This window comes from Hemiscyllium ocellatum, chromosome 10 (genome assembly GCF_020745735.1).
Source record: "Hemiscyllium ocellatum isolate sHemOce1 chromosome 10, sHemOce1.pat.X.cur, whole genome shotgun sequence".
NCBI classification, from domain to species: domain Eukaryota; kingdom Metazoa; phylum Chordata; class Chondrichthyes; order Orectolobiformes; family Hemiscylliidae; genus Hemiscyllium; species Hemiscyllium ocellatum.
In genome coordinates this window covers 112010540-112027935 of record NC_083410.1, presented here as the reverse complement: position 1 = coordinate 112027935, position 17396 = coordinate 112010540, and positions in this window count along the sequence as shown.

The window sequence follows — 17396 nt, the reverse complement described above, 5'->3', positions numbered from 1 at the left end:
TCGATTACAGTTTCTTTTGAACTCGTTCTTTTTTTATAAAGAAAGTGGTTTGATTTACTGTACATGTTGCTAAATATTTTTATCCCGTATTTCACCTGGACCAGCTGAATCATGTTAATTCCCATTCTGATCTTCAAATCAAAGCCTCATTCCACTTTATACCCAGCCCAACCCAACCCCAATACAATGCAGCACGACCCAACCCCAAAACAACCCAACCCCATACAGCCACATCACAACCTAATACAACCCCAACCAACCCCATTACAGCAGAACACGACCCAACCCAACCCCAATGCAACCACAACACAACCCAATACAACCCCAACCCAACCCAACCCCAATACAGCAGAACACGACCCAAACCAACCCCATACAACCACATCACAACCCAATACAACCACAACCCAACCCAACCCCATACAACCACATCACAACCCAATACAACCACAACCCAACCCAACCCCATACAACCACATCACAACCTAATACAACCGCAACCAAATCCAATACAACAGAACATGACCCAACCCAACCCCAATACAACCACATCACAACCCAATACACCAACCCAACCCAATACAACAGAACACAACCCAACCCAACCCCATACAACCACATCACAACCCAATACAACACCAACCCAACACAACCCAACCCAACCCGAATACAACCAAAACACAAATCAACCCAACACAACCCCAATACAACACAACACAAATGCTAACCAACCCCAACACAACCCTACCCAACCACAACCCTACCCAAACACAACCACAACACAACCCAATACAACCCCAGCCCAATTTGGTACAATACAATACAGCCCTGACCAGCCAAAGGAGCATAATCTAACGCAGTAACACTCAGTAGAGATAACATACTCGCAGCTGGACCATGTCACTTTCCTGTTTCTCCAAGTCAAGAACCAGGAGACAAGTGCGCACATGAAAAGAATTTCAGAATTCAAGCGATTATTTCATCTAAACACAGTGGCCTTATTTCCAACTCTTTTTTGATAATGGTAATAATAATGCTGCAGCTCCAAGCGTTATTCAATCACCTTAACTCTTCACAGTGACAAGAACAATGAGAGTTTACACTTGTTACCATGACGAGTGGGGATTGAGCTTTCTCTAGTTTGTTTAAATGATGTAATTTAATCTTGTCCTGATGTAAAGTATTGCTGATAATGTCTAATCTAATAATGTCATAGATTCTACTAAGAACCGTATTACAAATGCTGTGAATTTAAATTACTGACTGATATTGACGTAAACCGAGTTTTTGCCAAACTGGATTGTAATGTTCTTTGAATAAAGTTAATGCTGTCAATGGGCCACTTTTGTGTTATTTTTAACTAAAGCCCTCCTGTATCCATGCAGGAGTTTGTATCTTTTCAGACTTTTCAGCTTCAGCCATGTTTAGGTGGTGAAACAGAATTATATCCAGACTGTATCCAGGGCAGGGAGTGATGGAGATAGGGAGGGGGTGTAGGGGGCTGGTGGAGGAGGTGACAGAGATAGGGAGGGGGTATAGGGGGCTGGTGGAGGAGGTGACAGAGATAGGGAGGGGGTATAGGGGGCTGGTGGTGGAGGTGACGGAGATAGGGAGGGGGCAGAGGGGGCTCGTGGGGAAGGTGACGGAAATAGGGAGGGGGCGGAGGGGGCTCGTGGGGAAGGTGACGGAAATAGGGAGGGGGCGGAGGGGGCTGGTGGAGGAGGTGATGGAGGTAGGGAGGGGGCGTAAGGGCTGGTGGAGGAGGTGATGGGGATAGGGAGGGGGCGTAAGAGCTGGTGGAGGAGGTGATGGGGATAGGTAGGGGGCTGATGGAGGAGGTGACAGAGATAGGGAGGGGGCGTAGGGGCTGGTGGAGGAGGTGATGGGGATAGGTAGGGGGCTGATGGAGGAGGTGACAGAGATAGGGAGGGGGCGTAGGGGCTGGTGGAGGAGGTGACAGAGATAGGGAGGGATACGGTGATGGAGGAATTTGAAACAAAAATGAGCATCTTGAATGTAGACAAGGGACAGAATATGGGAAGGGATACGTTAGCCGTATGTCCCGATATTAATTGCAGCTAGATAGCTTCTCACGTACACACTGACACTGACTCTCTTTCCCGCCCCCCCCCCCCCCCCCCCCCCCCAGCTCCCCCAACAACTTGCTCCAAGAGGCAGAGACACAATGGAAGGAATTCCAGAGCTTCGGATCCTGGTACCTGTAGACATGGCCACCAGTGTTGGAGTGATTAGGGAGAGGCTGGGAGTCCCCGTTATCTTGGATATTACAGAGAAATTTATCAACAAGGGCATGGGCTGGATCATCCTTTTGGATCCCTCAAAGTTTTACATAATTTGGAGGAATTTATTGTTTGTAAATTCATTCACCGGATGTAGATGTCACTGGCTAGGCCAGCACTCATAGTCTACCCCTGATTACCCAGGGGGCAGCTGAGAGCCAACCACGTTGCTGTGGGTCTGGAGTCACATGTAGACCGGACCGGGTGAGGACGGCAAACTGCCTTCCCTGAAGGACATGACATTAGTGAGTCAGTTGGGTTTTAGCCAATAATTGGCAATGTTTTCATGGTTATCAGTATGTTCTTAATTACAGATATTCTTCATTGAATTCAAATTTCACCAACTGCAGTGATGGGATTTAAACTGGAACCTGGGATATCAGCTGGGTCTCTGGAGTAAAAGTCTAGCAATAACACCACTAAACCATCGCCTTCCCCTGACTCTCCCTCTCTCTCAGCTAAATTCTGTGTAATTGGGGGAAGTGAAGCCAGGGAAATGTTATACCTTTGGTCATAATTCAGCCTAAAACTCCTGATCTTTGGGCACCCAGTGAGGGGGTGGCGGGGGGGGAGGGCAGATTGGAGGAGCTCCCTGTGGGTCTACTCCTGGGTCTGGCCAGGCTGGTTATAACCAGGTCCGGACAGTAGGCCCTGGATTCGCGGAGTCATCCCTGCCGACTGCCGCAGTTACCTTTGTTCTTGGGTGTCCTTGGAAAGGGAGCACCTGGTCCTGATGGCTTTAGACAGAGGTGGACACCATGGGAGATACAGTGCTTGAATTTCCCCTCCAACTCCATTCTGGTGTAGCCTCTTCCTCTCTCTCTCTCCCAGCCTTTGGGGGAGTGCATTGGCTGGGAAATGAATCAATCGGAAAATACAGCTGAAAATACAAGTGGGTAATGAGTAAAAATTACCACAAGCCATTTCGCCGGTGGGGGGAGGGGGAGGGGAGAAAGAAAAACTCAGTTGTATGTAAGAACATTACTAGATTTTAAAAAGAAGAAAAATGAAGCCAGAAAGGGAGTTCATGTGATGGAGTGGTAGTGTCCCTAGCTCTGAGCCTTGAGGCTCAGGTTCAAGTCCCACCTGCTCCAGAGACATGGAGTAACATCCCTGAACAGGTTAATGAGGAAAGTATCTGAAAGCAAATCACACTGAGCTTTTGATCTCGTGCCCTGCTGACTCGATGTCAGTGTATTATCCGAATATCCTGCCGTTTCCATTACCCTCAGGATCTCTGGGAGCTCGCCTTAGCTCAGCCTGTTCCAGATTTGGAGCAACCTTTCCATACGTGTGAACAGAACAGGGTCACCAGGTATTTTCTCATCAACCTGTACAGAGATATTGCAACACCTCTGGAGCAGGTGGCGCTTGATCTCAGGCCTCCTGGCTCAGAGGGAGGGACATTACCACTGTGCCACAAGGGCCCGCTTCACCAGGTTTTTAAAGCATTATGTATACACAGAAGTGTCATCGCACACAACCAAGTGATCGTCCCAGTATCACCATCACCATGACTGTTTCATCATTGTGTAAGCTATCCAGCACCAGCAGGTTTTACCATGCAGCCAATTCAATGTTGACATGTCAAGCCCATTAAAGACAATACTAACTCACAAAAGGGAGGGGGAAGAGGGGAAAGAGGGATAGGAGCAGACCGTATGGGAAGGTATTTAATTGGGGGAGGGGTATTACAATGCTATTAGGCAGGAACTGGGGCACCTAAATTGGGAACAGACGTTCTCCGGGAAATGCATGATAGAGATCCGGAGGTTGTTTTGGGAGCACTTGTTGATGGTGCTGGAGAGATTTGTCCCACTGAGGTAAGGAAGGGATAGTAGGGTGAGGGAACCTTGGGTGACAAGGGATGTGGAACATCTAGTCAAGAGGAAGAACGAAGGTTACTTAAGGTTGAAGAGGCAAGGATCAGATAGAGCTTTAGAGAGTTACAAGGTAGCCAGGAAGGAACTGAAGAAGGATGTAGGAAAGCTAGAAAGGGGCATGAAAAAGGTTTATGAATAGAATTAATGAAAACCCGAAGGTGTTTTACATTTATGTGAGGAACAAGAGGATGACCAGAGACAGGGTAGGGACGATCAGGGATAGCGGAGGGAACGTATGCCTGGAGTTGGAGGAAGTAGGGGAGGTCCTTAATGAATACTTTGCTTCAGTATTCACCACTGAGAGGGACCTTGATGTTTCTGAGGACAGTGTGAAACTTACTGATAGGCTCTTACAGGTTGATGTTAAGACGGAGTATGTGCTGAACATTTCAAAAAGCATAACGATAGATAAGTCCCCTGGGCCAGACGGGATAATGGTTACTATGGAAAGCCAGGGAAGAGATTACTGCACCTTTGGCGTTGATCTTTGCATCCTCACTGTCAACTGGAGTAGTACCAGATGATTGGACGGTGGCAAATGTTATTCCATTGTTCAAGAAAGGGAATAGGGATAATCCTGGGAATTACAGACCAGTCAGTCTTAAGTCTGTGGTGGGCAAAATATTGGAGAGAGACACGATTTATGATTATTCAGAAAACCATAGTTTGATTAGAGATAGTCAGCATGGCTTTGTGAAGGGCAGGTCATGCCTCCCAAATGTTACTGAATTTTCTGAGGATGTGACAAAACACAGTGATGAAGGTAGAGCAGTGGATGTGGTGTACATGGATTTTAGCAAGGTGTTTGATAAGGTTTCCTGTGGTAGGCTCATTCAGAATGTAATGAGGTAATGGATACAGGGAAACCTGTCTGTCTGGATACAGAATTGGCTGGCCCACAGAAGACAGAGGGTGGTGGTAGATGGAAAGTATTCAGCCTGGAGCTCGGCGACCAGTGGTGTCCCGCAGGGATCGGTTCTACAACCTCTGCTCTTTGTAGTTTTTATAAATGACTTGGATGACGATGTGGAAGGGTGGGTTCGCAAGTTTGCCGATGATATGAAAGTTGGTGGAGTTGTGAATAGTGCGGAGGGCTGTTGTAGGTTGCAATGGGACATTGACAGATGCAGAGCTGGGCTGATAAATAGCAGATGGAATTCAACCTGGAAAAGTGTGAAGTGATTCACTTTGGAATGTCGAATTTGAATGCAGAATACAGGGTTAAAGGTAGGATTCTTAGCAGTGTGGAGGAACACAGGGATCTTGAGGTCCATGTCTATAGATCCCTCAAAGTTGTCACACAAGTTGATAGAGTTGTTAAGAAGGCGTATGGTGTGTTGGCTTGGCAGGGGATTGAGTTTAAGAGCCACAAGGTTATGCTGCAACTCTAGGGAACCCTGGTTAGACTACATTTGGAATATTGTGTTCAGTTCTGGTCGCCTCATTATAAGGAAGATGTGGAAGCTTTAGAGATGGTGCAGAGGAGGTTTACCAGGATGCAGTCTGGGCTGGAGGGCCTGTCTTATGTAGAAAGGTTGAGGGAGCTAGGGCTTTACTTGTTGGAGAGAAGAAGGATGAGAAGTGACTAGATAGAGGGGTACAAGATGTGGAGGGGCATAAATGGAGTAGATAGCTAGAGACATTTTCCCAGGGCAGAAATGTCTCTCATGAGGGGTCATAATTTTAAGGTGATTGGAGAAAGGTTTAGGGGAGATGTCAGAGGTCGGTTCTTTAACTGAGAGAGGTGGGTGTGTGGAATGCACTGCCAGCAGTGGTCATAGAGACAGAGACATCGAGGACATGTAAGCAACTCTTGGACAGGCACATGGATGACAGTAAAATGAAAGATATATAGGTTAGTCTGATCTTAGAGTAGGATAAAAGGTCGGCACAACATCGAGGGCTGAAAGGCCTGTACTGTACTGTTCTGTGAAATGCAGTTGGACAGGGTAATAAAGGCATTGGTGAAACAGCACATGGACCCTCTCCAAGGGCACCTGGGCTCAAACATAACCAGCTTCGAAACCTTTCTTTTTACCTCCACAAGAGGGCGGCCTGCAGTCATCCGAGGTTATATTTTAATTATTTTTGTAAGACAGAAAATTGTACACGCTGTTTGAACAGACTTTATTCTTACGAATGCATTTTATTTTCTCCACCACCAGGAAAACACTCGTGTGGTTAAGTGAATATTTACAAGCGATGCCTGTTAACATTAAAAAGTGAGGGAGAGAGGGAGGGGACTGAGTGAGAATGGAGTGGGAGGGGGGAAATAAACCACTGTATCCCACCCCCCTGCCCAGTGCCCACCCTAAAGACCCCGAGAACATTAGTGAACATTACATGATCATCAGTTCTCTTTAAACTGTTCTTCTAATCAACCTGTTCAAAGATGTTATTACACACCTCCGGAGCAGGCCTCCTGGTCCAGGGGTGGGGACACTACCTCCGTGCCAATCGATTGCACCTGGGGGTTAAAATATCTTTCCAGTTTTGAGGTTTTGTAATTCTCATACCTATTATGCTATCCTTCCAAGACTGAACTGTCTCCTGTCTCACAAGCTCCTCCAGACACCAAAACCCTCCAGGATCTCTGTACTCCATCAATCCTACCCCCCTTTTCAGGAGTCCGTCCACCACTGGCTGTGCCTGCAGGAGTCTGAGCCCTACTCTCGGGAACTCTCTCCCTAAAGCTCTCCGCCTCTCCCTCCTTCCCTCACTCCATTTTTAAGGTGATCCTTTGACCTTTACACTGTGGTGAGATATTTAGCCAGCTCCCTATGTGGATCCTGTGGGTGTGCACTTCACTGAGAGTCACTGCTGTGTTAAACATGACACAGCGAGAGAGAGTCTCACATCAAACAGCCAATGCTACAACAAACAACATCCACTGACTCAGAAACAGAAATGGAATTCTGCAGAAGGGTCACTCGATCCGAAATGTTAACTCTGATTTCTCTCCACAGATGCTGCCAGACCTGCTGTGTTTTTCTGTTTTTGTTTCTGATTGACAGCATCTGCGGTTCTTTAACAGATTATATTTACTCAGGAAGCCTGAAGGGTGTTTGTTGCTTTCTCAGTAACTTTGCAGGGTGTTGGTGATAGAGTGGCCACGTCAGTGCAGTGACAATGCACAGGCCCAGCTGAATGTTTAAGGGACTTGGCTGCTGAACATTCCCTTTATTTCTGACAGAGTGTTGTTTTGAGACAGTAATACAGCCGATGCTGAAATCCAAAATAGATACACAGGAGGCTGGAGGAACACAGCAAGCCAGGCAGCATCAGGAGATGGAGAAGTCAATATTTCAGGTGTAACCCTTCTTCAGAACTGGGGGTGGGCATGGGGGGAGCTGCAGACTCACTGAGTGTTTTGGGCAGATTCATGTTGGGCAGTTTGCCATCGCTCACCCCTCACCGTCCCCTCTTTAGTTGATTCAGGGTGTAACAGGCCTTTCCCGTGCTGTCTCAGCAGCAGAGAGAGGCGGCAGTGCATATCACTCTGAGTGCTGCACACAAATCCCAGCTGCTCTCCCCTCCCTCCCCATCCCCATCCCAGTCCCCTGCCCCCTCCACCCCAGACAGCCTGCAGCCCAGGGGCTCCCAGTCCCCTGCCCCCTCCACCCCAGACAGCCTGCAGCCCAGGGGCTCCCAGTCCCCTGCCCCCTCCACCCCAGACAGCCTGCAGCCCAGGGGCTCCCAGTCCCCTGCCCCCTCCACCCCAGACAGCCTGCAGCCCAGGGGCTCCCAGTCCCCTGCCCCCTCCACCCCAGACAGCCTGCAGCCCAGGGGCTCCCAGTCCCCTGCCCCCTCCACCCCAGACAGCCTGCAGCCCAGGGGCTCCCAGTCCCTGCAATGTTATCCTGAACAGAGACAACCAGAGAGCTCCGATCACCCCTCACTTCAGCCTCACGCAGCTGGGGCTGTTGCTGCATGGGGTGGTTCTCGGTGGGGGGGGGAAGTGGAGGGCAAGGAGGCCTCTATTTTCTCTTGTTGCCCCCCAAACTAGGCCACATAACCAGTCCCAGTCAGAACTGCGGCCACGGCACAGTGCACCAAGATAGATGGTCAGTCATCTCCTGCCCCCCACAGGCGTGTCATCACCTCCTGCTCCCTCAGACTCACAGGGACCACCACTCATTCTGACACTGTCACTGCACGCACCCCTCACCCAGACTCATCAACAACAGCTCCCTCGATAGACTGCAGCATGGCCTTTACCCAGCTCACCCTCCCAGACCCCTCGGCCTTTACCCAGCTGACCCTCCCAGACCCCTCGGCCTTCACCCAGCTCACCCACCCAGACCCCTCGGCCTTCACCCAGCTGACCCTCCCAGACCCCTCGGCCTTCACCCAGCTCACCCACCCAGACCCCTCGGCCTTTACCAAGCTCATCCTCCCAGACCGCTGGGCCTTCACCCAGCTGACCCTCCCAGACCGCTCGGCCTTTACCCAGCTCACCCTCCCAGACCCCTCGATCTTCACCCAGCTCACCCTCCCAGACCCCTCGGCCTTCACCCAGCTCACTCTCCCAGACTCCTCGGCCTTTACCCAGCTCACTCTCCCAGACCCTTCGGTCTTTACCCAGCTCACCCTCCCAGACCCCTCGGCCTTCACCCAGCTCACCCTCCGACCCCTCGGCCTTCACCCAGCTCACCCTCCCAGACCGCTCGGCCTTTACCCAGCTCACCCTCCCAGACCCCTCGATCTTCACCCAGCTCACCCTCCCAGACCGCTCGGCCTTTACTCAGCTCACTCTCCCAGACCCCTCAGCCTTTACCCAGCTCACCCTCCCAGACTCTCGGCCTTCACCCAGCTCACCCACCCAGACCCCTCGGCCTTCACCCAGCTGACCCTCCCAGACCGCTCGGCCTTTACCCAGCTCACCCTCCCAGACCGCTCGGCCTTCACCCAGCTGACCCTCCCAGACCGCTCGGCCTTTACCCAGCTCACTCTCCCAGACCCCTCGATCTTCACCCAGCTCACCCTCCCAGACCCCTCGGCCTTCACCCAGCTCACTCTCCCAGACCCCTCGGCCTTTACCCAGCTCACCCTCCCAGACCCCTCGGCCTTCACCCAGCTCACCCTCCGACCGCTCGGTCTTCACCCAGCTCACCCTCCCAGACCCCTCGATCTTCACCCAGCTCACCCTCCCAGACCGCTCGGCCTTTACCCAGCTCACCCTCCCAGACCGCTCGGCCTTTACCCAGCTCACCCTCCCAGACCCCTCGATCTTCACCCAGCTCACCCTCCCAGACCACTCGGCCTTTACTCAGCTCACCCTCCCAGACCGCTCGGCCTTTACCCAGCTCACTCTCCCAGACCCCTCGGCCTTTACCCAGCTCACCCTCCCAGACCCCTCGGCCTTTACCCAGCTCACCCTCCCAGACCCCTCGGCCTTTACCCAGCTCACCCTCCCAGACCCCTCGGCCTTTACCCAGCTCACCGTCCCAGACCCCTCGGCCTTTACCCAGCTCACTCTCCCAGACCCCTCGGCCTTTACCCAGCTCACCCTCCCACACTATGAGACTCTCACTGAGCTCACCCTCCCAAACCGCTAGCCCTTCCTGACCTCTGCATGTCATCTACACTCAGTGAAGACTTCACCAAAAACACCTCCTCCATCCACCTCCATCAAACCCAACTCCTTCCTAGGTCTCACTGCAGGAACAATTGGTCCAGCCCCTGAACTGGAGCCAGATGTCCCCCCAACTTGGCCCCACCACAGACTGGGCCCTCTGTCTTTCAGAAGCACGGGCAGTGTGTTGGTATTAAGATGCTGACACTGTAGGTGTGACACTGAGGTAGCACGATGTCCTACAGTGACATGTCCACCTCCTTGACCGTCCATTCCCCTCCCACAGTCACGACCTCTACATCTGCACTAAAGGTGAGGCACAGACACTAGCAGCCTCCAGGTAACACCAGGTGAGTGAGTGTTCGGCAATGAAGCTGAGGGCCATTGGATTGCTCCCTGTGCAGATGTATCAATGCCCCCCCCCCCCCAATCCATTCACACAGAGGGAGCTGGCAGCTGCAAGTCCCTGAGCTGCAGAGTGGTATCCCAAAGAGCTGGTGTGGGGCCTGAGAGCGGGCATTCTGGTGTGGTGAGGCTGGTGGCTAGCTGATGTGGGGCCTGAGAGCGGGCATTCTGGTGTGGTGAGGCTGGTGGCTAGCTGATGTGGGGCCTGAGAGCGGGCATTCTGGTGTGGCGAGGCTGGTGGCTAGCTGATGCCGATTTGGGTAGACAAAGGGAGGAGGAGGAAAGTGTGTGTGGAGTGCGCAGGGGTGTTGTGGTGAAGGCAGAGGTGGATAAAGTTCTGAATAAGGGAGAGGAGGGATACTGCTGATGGGTACCTGCTCTCCAAACTATGACCCCACTTCTCCCGGGCTGGGAGTTGTCAGCCTGTCTCCCAGGGAGGGAGAGCAAGCTGGGAAACTGCTGGGAAAAGATGTGAGTCAGACCAATAACGAGGTACAAAATGATTGAAATAATGTGGTCCCCAAACATTCATGAGAATCAGAACCCACCTTCTAAACCCTAATGGGAAAAATTGGAATGTTTTTTCTCAACATCAAGAGTTTAATTTTTGCAGAATGGTCACGTTTTCCCAGCTCTCTCACTATTGCCCACACTTCTCAAGGAAGCAGAAAATTGTAGTCACAGGTTCAAACCCCACCATGACCCTCTGGATTGAGAGCTCCTCTCTGTAATAATGACCATGAAACTGTCATTGGTTATTGTAAAAACCCATCTACTTCACTGATGTCCCGGAGGGAGGGAAATCTGCCGTCCCCTTACTTACTGTGGTCTATGTGACTCCAGGCCCCCAGCAATGCGCTTCACTCTGGAATAACCCAGTGAGACACTCAGGTCAAGGCCAATTAGACAATATTCCACAAAGAAGTTTTAAATGCTGCATTTAGAAAAGGAGCTAAGCAGAGACAGGGTCTAACCAGGACAGGGTCTAACCAGGACAGCGTCTAACCAGGACAGGGTCTTACCAGGACAGGGTCTTACCAGGACAGGGGCCTAACCAGGACAGGGTCTTACCAGGACAGGGTCTTACCATGACAGGGTCTTACCAGGACAGCGTCTAACCAGGGCAGGGTCTTACCAGGACAGCGTCTAACCAGGACAGGGTCTTACCAGGACAGCGTCTAACCAGGACCTGTATAAGGACTTAGAGGAAAGGTCAGGGCTCTTTACTTTCAAAAGAAGACTGAGGAGTGAGAAGACAATAAGACATAGGAGCAGAAATTAGGCCATTCAGCCCATCGAGTCTGCTCCACCATTCAATCATGGCTGATAAGTTTCTCAACCCTATTCTCCTGCTTTCTCCCTGTAACCCTTGATCCCCTTGATACTCAAGAACGCATCTATCTCTGAGTTAAGTATACTCAGTGATCTAGCCTCCATAGCCTTCTGTGGCAATGAATTCCAGAGATAATGATAGAGATAGTCAAGAAAATTAAAGGATCTTAAAGGGTAGATGTAGAGAAGATGTTTCCACAAGGGCCCATTGATGGAAGATGATCACTGATAAATCCATTAGGCAATTCAGAAAAAGTGTGTATGGAGCATAAATGCTATCATAGACCAGTTGGGCCAAATGGCCTGTTTCTGTGTTATAGATTGGATGTACAGTGAAGAATGAAGAGTTGCCTCATTATCCTGTTGAAAATGTGTTGCTGGAAAAGCGCAGCAGGTCAGGCAGCATCCAAGGAACAGGAGAGTTGATGTTTCGGGCATGAGCCCTTCTTCATTATCCTGTTGTGCTGTCAGTGGGGCAGCTGAGAGAACAAAACTAGATTATAACATTAGGGTAGGGAGAAATATAAATCTCTTATTCTGCTTAGTGCAAGGGCAGCTCCGAAACATGTGCTTGTGTTTACACACGTGGACATTTTTATTACCAGGTGAGTATGAAGAGAAGGTTTGCACACAATTACCATCAATGAAAATTCATTTGATCACTAACACGTTAACAGAAGTATTGCTGATATGTAACATTGATATGTAACAGCTGTGTGTGAGAGAGGACAGGAGAGACACAATGAATTGGTTGATGGTGTTTTATTTAGTGCACATGGAAGACACATATCTGGGTTTAATGAACAAGATTTTGCTGGACTGCATTTGTTCTTGCATTGTGAAAATTTGTCCTTGAAGTTTAACAATGATAATTGGAGAAAGAATTAGACAAAGATATGTTGAGTTGTTACAGATGTATAACTTGTTGAGTTACCATGTAACAGTATTAAACTGCTTGTTTTAATTTTGCTCAAACAAGTCACATGACAAAATATAACCAATTGTAGGAAGGAAGAAATAATTGGATGGGATGCATGGGATTTTTAAGTGAACTTGGTCATTAGTGCAATGAGGAAATGGAAAATGAATGTAATGAGAAATCTCACAATTATTAACGCGTTTAGATCAGGTGTCATGTCCTTCTCCTTAAACACACACCTGTATCATAAGTCATTCCTACTGAGAAAAGGAATGTAGAATTCCTGAGACTGCATGGCCGGAGGGATTTTCAACGTCTAATTATGTTTGAAGCAAACTGATGGAATGCAGACTTGATTTAGACCTGGAGTAGGATCGAGAGAGAGAAAAATATTAACCTGAGAACAATCTTCAATAAATATTTATTTGTAAACAAAACCATTTACAAATAGACAATGAAAATGCATTTGATCACTAACACGTTAACAGAGGTATTGCTGATATGTAACATTGACAATGAAGCTGTGAGATTTACACAAAGCCTATACTGGCACCAACGAGTGATAATCAGGGACCCGGACAATCGGGTATGCTAAAGGAGTGAAAGCAGGAGTGCCACAAGGACGTGTACTGTAACTACAATTATTCAGTCTTTACACTGAGCAAGTACTTGATGTACTTCCAGGAGTAAACATTGGAGGCAAGAGCATAATAAACTTGCAGGACACTGATGACTACACTGAGGAACAGAGAGGTCCCTGTGAAGTCCAGTGGAAATAAAATCCAGAGGTATGGAATTTGGAGTATGGGCACTTAAATGACACAAAATTGTAGTGGTTTGAAGAAACACATTGGAAAACACGAGAGTAAAGACTGAAGTGGACGGTACCATACAGTTATAGAGTCATAGAATTGTACAAAACAGAAACAGACCCTTTGGCCCAATTCATTCATGCCGACTAGATATCCTAAATTAATCTAGTCCCATTTGCCAGCACCCGGCCCATATCCCTCTAAACCCTTCCTATTCATATACCCATCCAGATGCCTTTTAAATGTTGTCATTGTACCAGCCTCCACCACTTCCTCTGGCAGCTCATTCCATACACGTACCACCCTCTGCATGAAAAAGTTGCCCCTTAGGTCCCTTTCAAATCTTTCTCCTGTCACCCTAAACCTATGCCCTCTAGTTTGCTGATGACACCACCATAGTCGGTCGAATTTCAGATGGCGATGAAGCAGTTTACAGACGGGAGGTGGGAGACCTGGAAAAATGGTGCACTTAGAACAACCTAGCTCTCAACGCTGGCAACACCAAGGAACTCATTATTGACTTTCGGCAGGATATTACTCATGTCCCCCCCCACACACAGTAACAGCACAGAGGTGGAACGAGTGGAGAGTGTCAAGCTCCTGGGAATGGTCATCCACAACAAGCTTTCTTGAACTCTTCTTATGGATGCACTGGTTACAAAAGCCCAACAACATTTCTTGTTCCTCAGGCAGCTGAGGAAATTTGGCATGATGGCGAATACCCTTGCCAACTTTTATAGGTGCGCCATCGAGAGCATTCTGGTACGGCAACTGTACCATTCAGGATCGGAGATGGTTACAGAGAGTGGGGAACTCGGCCTGGACAATCACAAAGGCCAACCTCCCATCTATAGAATCCATCTACCAGGCCCACTGTCAAGGAAAGGCCACCAGCATTCTCAAAGATCCATCCCACTCTGGCAATGCTTTTCTACAACCTCTACCATCAGGGAGAAGGTACAGAAGCCTGAATATACACACCAGCCAGTTTCACAACAGTTTCAACCCTACTGTTGTTAGAATACTGAATGGACTCGCAAACTCTTAACATTCGCCTGTACCTGTGTTTTTGTTTTTGCCACTGTTTACCTATTATTTACCTATTTATATTAATTAACTCTGTGATCTGTCTATTTCTCAGAAGATAAAGCTTTTCACTGTGCCTCGGTATATGTGACAATAAATTCAATTCAATTCAATTCTGTACTCCCCCTCCCTTTCAAGGAGCTATGAACCTGCACTCCAAGGTCTCTTTGTTCAGCAACACCTTACCATTAAGTGTGTAAATCCTGCCCTGATTTCATAGAGAATGAGTCTTTGAATATGGCGGATGGTGGGATGGAAAATGAGGACAAAGGGAACCCGATCACACTGTTGTCACCTTCAAAACAGTGCTGCTGCCATGGCTTCCTACCCACTGTGGTTGACAGGGCCCTCAATCACATCCAACCCATCACCCAAACCTCTGCCCTTGCCCTTCCCCTCACTCCCAACAGTGTGATCAGGTTCCCTTTGTCCTCACTTTCCATCCACCATCCACCACATTCAAAGACTCATCTTTACCAGCTCAGGGCAGGACTCACACACTTAATGGTAAGGTGTTGCTGAACAAAGAGACCTTGGAGTGCAGCCATCCCAGCCCTTACCCCTTCCCATCCCTCCCACCAGCGTTAGTGTGGAGGTGCTGGTGTTGAACTGGGATGGACAGGGTCAAAAATCACATGACACCAGGTTACACTCCAGCAGGTTTATTTGAAATGCCGAGCTTTTGTAGCCTCGCTCCAAAGGGGCAGTGCTCCGAAAGGTTGTGATTTCAAATAAACCTGTTGGACTATACCCTGGTGTCATGTGATTTTTGATCTCATCACAACAGCGTGATTGGGTTCCCCCTGGTCCTCACTTTCCATCCCACCAGCCTCCACATTTGAAGTATCATTCTCCACCATATCAGACAACTCCAGCAGAGCACCACCCCCAACCACATCTTCCCCTCACTCCCCCTGTCTGTATTTAGAATCATAGACATGGACAGCACGGAAACAGACCCTTCGGTCCAACTCGTCCATGCTGACCAGATATCCCAAACCAATCTAGTCCCACCTGCCAGCACCTGGCCCATATCATTCTAAACCCTTCCTATTCATATAGGATAGGCACTTATCCAGATGCCTTTTTAATGTTGTAATTGTACTAGCTTCACAGGGATTGTTCCCTCTGGAACACCCTAGTTCATTTCACAATCACCAACACCACCCCCCTCTCCATGGCACCTTCCCATGTAACCGCAGAATGTACAACACCTCCCCTTCCCCTCCTCCCTGCTCACCACCCAAGGATCTAAAGAGTCTTGATTAGATCAGATTACTTACAGTGTGGAAACAGGCCTTTCGGCCCAACAAGTTCACACCGACCCTCCGAAGAGCAATCCACATTTACCCCTTCACCTAACACTACGGGCAATTTAGCATCTTTGGACTGTGGGAGGAAACCCACGCAGACACGGGGAGAATGTGCAAACTCCACACAGTTGCCCAAGGTGGGAACTGAACCCAGGTCTCTGTGCTGTGATGCAGCAGACGCCACTGTGCCGTCTTTCCAAGGGAAGCAGCGTTTCACCTGGACCTCCCCCAGCCGTGTATTGTAATTACTGCACCCAATGTGGCCTACTCTCCATTGGAGAAACCAAACGCAGACTGGGTGACCGCTATGTTTAGCACCTCCAGTCTGTGTGTAAGCATGACCCTGACCTTTCCATAGCTGGTCATTTTTACAGTGTCCTGCTCACATGCCTTGTGGGCGGCACGGTGGCACAGTGGTTAGCACTGCTGCCTCACAGTGCCTGAGACCCGGGTTCAATTCCCGACTCAGGCGACTGACTGTGTGGAGTTTGCACATTCTCCCCGTGTCTGCGTGGGTTTTCTCCGGGTGCTCCGGTTTCCTCCCACAGTCCAAAGATGTGCGGGTCAGGTGAATTGGCCATGCTAAATTGCCCGTAGTGTTAGGTAAGGGGTAAATGTAGGGGTATGGGTGGGTTGCGCTTCGGCGGGTCGGTGTGGACTTGTTGGGCCGAAGGGCCTGTTTCCACACTGTAAGTAATCTAATCTAATGCCCCACATGTCTGTCCTCTGCATGCTGCAGTGCTCCACTGAATCACAGCACCAACTAAAGGAACAACATCTCAACTTCGGACTAGGCACTTTACAACCTTCTGGACTGAATACAGCCCTGAGTTTAACACTTCAAATTGTGAACTAGCTCCCGTTCTTTTAGCTTTAGTTGTTACGTTCTCTGTCATCGTGCCCTCTCTCCCCTCCCCCACTCCTTTCCAGTGGGAATGTCTGTCCTTTCCAGTCTGGCAGATAGATACACCATTGTTCTCATTGAGAGTGTGGTGCTGGAAAAGCACAGCAGGTCAGGCAGCATCCAACGGGCAGGAAAATCGACCTTCTGGGAAATGGCCCTTCATCAGGAATTGTTCTGCCATTCTCACATTCCGATCACTTAATCTAAACTGTCAACATCTTTTCTCCACCAGCATTCCCTCCACCATTTCATAAATACTGTTCCCTCCGCACTTCACCAGCTCTGATGAAGGGTCATCAAGACCGAAACGCTCTCTCTCTCTCTCCCCGTGGATGCTGTCTGACCCGCTGTGATCTCCAGCATTTGTTGTTTCCAGGGCAGATTCCAGCATCTGCATTGTTCCTAGAATTGATCGCTTTCAGATCCCAGGATTTGCCCCTCTCTAGCTGGGACTTGCCTTGCATTGTACTGGGATTTGCCCTGCTGTGAGCTGGGACATTCCCCCTCCACTCTGCCAAGGACATGCAGGTCCTTGGACTCCTCCATCGCCAACAACACGACGGCTGGAGGAAGAGCGCCTCATCTTCTGCCTAGGAACCCTCCAACCACAAGGGATGAACTCAGACTTCTTCAGTTTCCTCATTTCCCCTCCCCCCACCTTGTCTCAGTCCCAACCCTCGAACTCAGCACCACTTTCCTAACCTGCAATCTCCTTCCTGACCTCTCCGCCCCCACCCCACTCTGGCCTATCACCCTCACCTTGACCTCCTTCCACCTATCGCATTCCCAATGCCCCTCCCCCAAGTCCCTCCTCCCTACCTTTTATCTTAGCCTGCTGGACACACTTACCTCATTCCTGAAGAAGCG